Source organism: Papaver somniferum, chromosome 9 (assembly GCF_003573695.1).
Source record: "Papaver somniferum cultivar HN1 chromosome 9, ASM357369v1, whole genome shotgun sequence".
In the NCBI taxonomy this organism is placed as follows: domain Eukaryota; kingdom Viridiplantae; phylum Streptophyta; class Magnoliopsida; order Ranunculales; family Papaveraceae; genus Papaver; species Papaver somniferum.
In genome coordinates, this window is record NC_039366.1 from 102,032,525 (window position 1) to 102,040,621 (window position 8,097).

General features: G+C 37.3%; 1 pseudogene; it reads left to right on the plus strand.

Annotated features, from left to right (window-relative positions):
- The first annotated feature begins 1,356 nt into the window (after positions 1 to 1,356).
- Positions 1,357 to 1,456, plus strand: LOC113314583 (annotated as a pseudogene).
- Positions 1,457 to 8,097: the final 6,641 nt, after the last annotated feature.

Sequence of the window (8,097 nt, forward strand, 5' to 3'; positions counted from 1 at the left end):
CTATCAGCTAACTGCAATTTCATCTGTGTAGGTTTCATCTCACCAAGTCCTAGCTTAAGGTACACATGGTATGGCAGTAAGTTCACACTGGCTCCTAAGTCAAGCAACGTTTTCTCAACACGGTACTTACCTATTGTACAAGCAATGGAAGGGGACCCTGGGTATTTATACTTAGGAGTAGTGGTATTCTGAATAATAAAACTCACATGACTAGCTATGAAGGCTTTCTTCTGGACACTGAGCTTACGCTTTCGCGTACATAAGTCCTTAAGGAACTTGGCATAAGAGGGAATCTGCCTAATTGCATCTAATAATGGAAGGTTGATATTAACCTACTTAAAAACCTCCAATATATCGTTAAAGTTGGACTCCCTCTTAGTCGGAACTATCATCTGGGGGAACGGGGCTCTGGGAACAAAGCCGGGCTCATCAGGACCCTCATTGGTCTCTTTGGAGACTCTATCAGTCTCCTCATTTTCTGGCTCATAAGGGTGAACTACATCATGTTCACTATCAGGCATGGCAACCTTATTGTCAACTTTCTTTCCACTCCTAAGGGTTGTAATAGAGTTCACATGATTGTACGATTTCTCTGCTTTAGGATTGGGTTGAGTTTGACTAGGAAACTTACCTTTTTCCCTCAAAGACTCATTTATATGACTAACCTGGGTTTTCAACTCGGAAATAGCCTGAGAGTTAGCCTGACCTATTCTCTTATTTTCTTCTATACCTTGAGAAACAGATTGCTGAAACTCCATAGTGTTACGAGTTAACAAAGCAAGAGACTCTTCTAAACTCATAATCTTCTTATCCGAAGGGTTCTGAAACTGTGCCGGGGCTGAAGGATTCTTAGGATAGCCAAAACCTGGGGGAGCTTGAGAGTTACTAGACTGACCTTGATTCTGGCCCTTAGACCAAGAAAGGTTGGGATGGTTTCTCCAGCCAGGGTTATAGGTTTCTGAATAAGGGTCAAACTTCTGACGGTTATCGAACCTAGTATTGTTATAAAGAGCATTGGCTTGCTCTTCAACAGTATGGTCTTCCCAAAAAGGCTCTATTCTACCACTAGAATGACCTAATTCCAACGCTTCTAACCTTTTGGCTATGACTGCTATTTTAGCATCTGACTCATAGGATCCTTCTACCCTATTGACATTTCCTCTACTTAGAAGAATTGTTTTCTGGGGTTCCCTATTATTTTCCCATTGTTGGGTCTTATTGGCGATTTCATTCAAAAATGTCATCGCCTCATCAACAGTTTTATTCTCAAATCCACCTGTGCATAAGGACTCAACCATGGTCGTTGTTGAATAGTCTAAACCCTCGTAGAGGATCTGAACTAACCTAACCTTCTCTAAACCATGATGAGGACATTGAGAAATTAAGTCATTGAACCTTTCTAAATACCTATATAAAGATTCTCCCTCTTGTTGAGCAAAAGTAAAAATTTGTGTCCTAATAGACGATGTTTTGTGCCTTGGGAAAAACTTATGTATAAAGGCAGATGTAAGTTTCTCATAGGTTTCAATTGACTCAAAATCCAAACTATACAACCAAGATTTGGCTTTATGTTTTAAGGAAAAGGGGAATAACCTAAGTTTCAGTGCATCATCACTAAGGTTTTTAATTTTCAGAGTACTACATACTTCCTCAAATTCCCTGACATGAAAATAGGGGTTCTCATTCTCTTTTCCTAAAAAGGTTGGGAGCATCTGTAAAGTCCCAGGTTTGAGTTCATAATTTGCCTCGGTTTCAGCTAACTTGATACAAGACGGACGAGAGGTCCTAGTTGGGTTCAATAAAGCTTTTAAAGTTGCCATTTCTGGCACTATCAAAGGACTAGGAGAAATTTCTTCACAAAGACGCAGATTCTCAAAACTGAAGTTTCCAAAAACAGGGCTCTCAAAAGAACAATCTTCGAGCTCCCTGCTTATATCAGGAGAACTACTAGGTTTTTCGCTAATCAATCGACCTAGAGTATCTCTTTTCCAAGCCCTATTAACAAAATCGGGCATACACTAAAAAAATCAAAAAGAAATAAAAATCCTAACATGAAGGTTCTAACAATCACACAACAGGCTGACTCGACTTTACCATAGCAAACCTAGAGATTTCTAGCAAACAACAAGCATGATGGCTCACTTAGATTGTTTCTAGACTAGATTCTATATCTCGAAAGGGAATTCGTTACAATTTAAACAAACCCCTCTGGAATCATTCCGAGTCAAATTTAGTTGAATCGAGGCGAGGGAAGCTCAGTGGAGCTTTGATACCCAAGGCCTCACCGCATTACAAGGCGGCGCAGTCACGCATTCAACTCACAGAAACCGTCATGAACTTCGAAGTATGCTAAAAGAATAACCAATATCCTTCGAAATTTTTTCCTAACAAGCTCGATACCCTATAGGTCTCTTTCTAATCAGATTTTAAAGCTTGGGTTCGCGTTAGGTTTTATTCTCCTAAAGCGGGCAAGAAGGGAGCGATGATGAAATCCGAACCCTTATCTTGTTTAGGCCAGGCCTTTCCCTTTACTAGGAAAATAAAGACAGTCCAAATTCGTCCACAATCAATGATCACCTTAAGGAATACAGTAACTCGCTTACAAGAGATTCGCGAGTGTTTCGATTGGACTTACCTCCCGTACCAGACGGGGGATAAACCGTTGTCGTCGACTCGGGCCACGACTCCTATGCCGTGTGCGAACCCGAGGGGCCGAGACGATATAGTAATCGTCGTCCTTCCCTGCACACAGTTTATATAATTTTTTTTTTAATACTAATACCCTTCCGTAGGGTAAAAATAAAAAATAAAGTCCAATTGTTTAAAGTCCAAAGTCCAAAATAAATAAATAAAAAATTACAGTTTTCCTCACACACTCTAAAAAAAAATTAAAAATTAAAAATTAAATCCTAAAATTGTCCTTTTTTTCTTCTCTTTTCGCTTTAAGCTTTTCCCTCTCCAAGTCCTTAGTGCTCCACTTCGAACCTGTAATACAAAGACACAACCAAAGAGACGTAAAAAAGAACAAATGGAATAATAAAAAAAATAATAAAAAAAAAACCTAAAAATTCTACCTAAGCACAAATCCGCGTCGGCGGCGCCAAAATGATTAATGATTTTATGGGGTTGTAGTAAATAGGATTCATTTCAGACTTGTGAAGGAAATGGAATTTTTAGATTTAATAAAAATATATATACAAAAATATTAACAATGGTGAGAGGTACTGGGACTAATGATTCGGCCAATCTTCATAACATAGGGCTCAATGATTTATTCTCAACAATAATCGCTCAAAACATATATGGACTCTTATTTTTCCAAAGTAGATTCTCAAAACATTGATTGTAAATGTTAAGCATGGAACATCAAATCACCTAAGTTAAGCATGACCCATCTAATCAAATAACACCCAATTTAATCAAATCATATTTCAATTAATTTTTAATGCAAAAGTATTAAAAAGAATTAATAAAATTACCCATGTATGAAGCTCGGCCTCCTCCGTCGTCCCAGTGTTGGGGTTTAACTCATCATAGTAAAAATGCTCTCAAAATAATGTATTATGGCTCAAAAATGGTTTACAAATGATGAGAATATGAGAAATACAATAAAACCAGAGAACTACGACCCTCAGTGATAAAATAAGACTGCTGAACCTCTGTCGCAAACGCTGTGTAAAATAAGACTGCCTGATTACGACCCACAAGTGTTAGTCGTTACAACTGTAGAAAAACGACTGCTGTTGCAGGTCCGTTCTTCGCGTTCTTCATGTTCATCAGCAGCAACAGCAGCAGAAACCGAGTTTGGGAAAACTCGAGTTTCTTCTTCTCTGGCTCTCCTCACCCCCCCAGACTCTCGACCCTTGCTAAACTCTTTAACCTTGTATTTATAGTGTTTTAGAACAAAAATATCCGACCATAACACCGTATAATCTCCCATTAATCCCGTCATTGCTCGCTGCCCATATTTAACAATAATTTCCATTTTTGACTTCTACACACGTTAGATTTGATCCTGCACACTCTAGTTAGCCTTCTCCACGTCTCAGCACTCTTACAACGCTAGTAGAACTCCTCCATGCACACAAGAACTTCAATTTTGCTCGTGTTACAGTACACGTGTTATGTTTTGGGTGTGTGAATCATCACGCGTTTTCCAGCCAATTCCGATCGAACCCATTGCCCAAAATGTGTTCCTTAACCTATATCACATCTCTCTATCAAATTTCAGCCATTGAATCGACCCGTAACCCCTTCATTTTTGTGATCAAACTTCTGCCAGTTGAGAATTTCATTTCCCGCCAAAAAAAAGTTTTCAAACGAAGAAGAAAGGGTGTCCCCCTATCCTGAACTGGGGTGCGAATAGCAGGTGTCCACTGAGGTGCCCCTTAACCGATAGTGACAGTCCGAATAACAATTGTCCTTCAAGGGTGCCCCGGGCAACTTTTCGAGCCGAATTTTCCAAAAATGTTTATTTCCTAAAAATACATAAAAACACAATATTAGTACAAAAATAGAGTTCCAATAATACGGACATTGAGGACAAATTAGACACAAAAATGCGTCTATCACCTCCTCATTCAGTTGGGAAACATAAAATTGATTTACATTTAAATTTTAGTATTATCAAACTTTCAATAGTTGTTCAAACTATATCTTGGTTGGTAATCTTAAGTCCGTATCATGATTTTGTATTGTTTTCTCTGCATGCGTATATATATATCACGTGTTCAAACTTATAGATGTACTATGGTTGCACATTAATGGTTTGTCGTGACTTATATTCGGATAAAGAGAACCAAATTAACATATATAATGGTTTGTCGTTGGACTTTCCATATGGACATTGTCTTCCACTTTTTTCCCCAGGAAAGTTAAACAGATTGATACTAGCTGAAAAGCAGGGGTACAACAACCTCACCCAATATTTCGATTAGCAATCTGTACGGACAAACTCCAATATACTTTCAAGAGAATAAACTAGACTCAATCTTAATAAAGTATGTCAAAAAGTTAATATCTCTATCTCTCGATTTGATCTATGCTCAAACAAATATAAATCTGTGAGACTTTATCAAATACAAGAGATATAAACTTGGATGGTACTAAATACCAATATCCAAGGATCAATCAATTTCTAATCAACAACCAAAAGTTGGATTTTATAATTGATCGATACAACGCACAACCTGTGATATTTCAATTATATAACAAAATATAATGCGGAATAGAAATAACACAAACACCAGAATTTTGTTAACGAGGAAACCTCAAATGCAAAAAAACCCCGGGACCTAGTCCAAATTGAACACACAATGTATTAAGCCGCTACAGACACTATCCTACTACAAACTAACTTCGGTCTGGATTGTAGTTGAACCCCAATCAATCTCACACTGATCCAAGGTACAATTGCGCTCCTTACGTCTCTGATCCCAGCAGGATACTACGCACTTGATTCCCTTAGCTGATCTCACCCACAACTAAAAGTTGCTACGACCCAAAGTCGAAGAATTTAATAAACAAATCTGTATCACACAGAAAAGTCTACAGTAATAGATAAATCTGCCTCCCACAGAAATACCTACGAGTTTTGTTCCGTCTTTTGATAAATCAAGGTGAACAGGAACCAATTGATAACCCAGACTTATATTCCCGAAGAACAACCTAGTATTATCAATCACCTCACAATAATCTTAATCGACGCGGCGAAAGAAGATATTGTGGAATCACAAACGATGAGACGAAGATGTTTGTGACTACTTTTATATCTTGCCTATCGGAGATATTAATCTCAAGCCAATTGTTACGATTGTACTTAACACGATAGAATCAACAAGATCAGATCACACAACTACGAGAAAGTAGTATCAGTCTGGCTTCACAATCCCAATGAAGTCTTTAAGTTATTAACCTGGTTTTCAAGAAGAAACCTAAGGTTAAAGGAGAATCAACTCTAGATAATATAACTAGTATCACTCAGAAGGTGTGGGGATTAGGTTTCCCATTTGCTAGAGTTCCCCCTTATGTAGTCTTTCAAATCAGGGTTTGCAATCAATGTTAGCTTAATAACAAAACATTCAATATTCACCGTTAGATGAAAACCTGATTAGATTCAAGCTAATATCTTTCAACCGTTGGATCGAAAACTTAGCTTGTTACACACAAATGAAATGCACGATTTTAGGTTTGTGTAACCGTACCCAAACATGTAAATTTATTGGTTCAACAATAGTTAACCAAATGGTTAGCCATATGAGAACTTTCATATCAACCATATTCTTCTTCACCATAACTAGTTCAAATGACTCAAATGAACTAGTTAGAGAGTTGTTCAATTGTATAAATCTTATGTAACTACACAAGACACAATCGAAGCAAAAACGATTTGATTCACTCGAATCGATTCATGAACTTCATAGCCACGGTTTGCATTTTGCATTCCTTAGTTTATATAAATATAAGTTCACAAAAATCGTCTTTAGATATAACCAACTTAAGTTCGCAGACTTAGTTCGTGGACTTAAGTTCCCGGAAGGAGTTCTCAAACTCCAGCAGATATTCTCGGGATGAGAACTTCCGCCAGTTCGCAGACTGGAGTCGCGGACTGAGTTCACAACTCTTGTTCCGATTTTCCTGATCAAAAAAGTACGCATACTTCGGTTCAAGAAAAAAGGACTTATACATATATGTGTTGCCACACAATGCTTATATCCAACAATGGTTATATAATCTAAACTCTCATTTCAATCATTGAAACATTCTTAGAGGACGTTATTATATAGTTGTTGTTCACAAACTATTTTTCGTCAAAGCAATTTTCAAAGTGATTGAAACATAACGTGACTTTCGTCACTAGGTAAAGATGAACTTGGCTAAAGCAAAAGCTTACCAACACATATTTCGAGAAGTAGATAGGCGAGATAAACTCAGCTCGAAATAACAAATGTATATAATCAAAGTCTATATAGCAAAAATTACTTTTGTCTCAAAGATAGGAGATAGAGTAGATAGACTTTTGAGTGATAGATAAGTTCAAGTCTCCACATACCTTTTAGTCGATGAAGTTCCACCAGTTCCTTGAGTAGTTCTTTGTCTTGTATGATGATTTCCATGGAGTTCTTGAGCTCAATTACACTTTCTATCCTAATCCGAGATTTAGCTATAGTAGACTAAAAATAAATACTTATAGTTTTGATCACTAACATTTACAAACATGCTTGAGATAGCAACGCATGCGAGTTCGACCGAGCAATGCTCTAACAGTCTCCCCCTTTGTCAATTTTAGTGACAAAACTATCAATACATATGGAATAGAAAAATAAATGAATTAACTTTTGTATCTCCTATTCCACATGCCTAATCTTCAACATTACTCGAAATCTTCGTCACTTCCAAGTACTCCAATGATCCCAAAGGTTGTAAGTTCAGCATCATCGTTGTTGAAAATCCATAGCTATAACAATGAGAAAACAAGAATTCTCAATCATTGTTATACAGTGTCATAGTATCATTATATAGCATCAAAGTTGAATTGTATCACAACTTCGACAACAATACTATGGTGATATGTATCACCCCCCTTAGTCAATGCTCCATCTCACATGGAAACCACTCTGTTAGAGCATAGCTCGGTCGACCTCGCATGCGTTGCTATATCAAGCATGTTTATCAATGTTAGTGATCAAAACTATGAGTCTTGATTTCTATTCTATTATATCTAAGTCTCGGAGTAAGATAGAAAAGTGTAGTTGAGATCAAGGACTTCGTGGTGATTCATCATACAACGACGAAGATCTACTCAAGGAACCGTGGAACTTCATCAACAAAAAGGTATGTGGAGACTTGAACTTATCTATCAATCAAAAGTCTATCTATTCTATCTCCTACTTTTTATGAGACAAAAAGTCGTATACTATATAGACTGGATCATACACATTTGACATTTCGAGCTGAGTATTCACTAGTTATCTTTTTCTCGAAATCGTGTGTTGGTGAAGTGTTTCGCTTTGATCAAGTTTATCTTCACCTAGTGACGAAAGTCATGAAAAGTTTCAATTACTTTGAGAATTGCTCTGATGTGAAACAGTCTGTGAA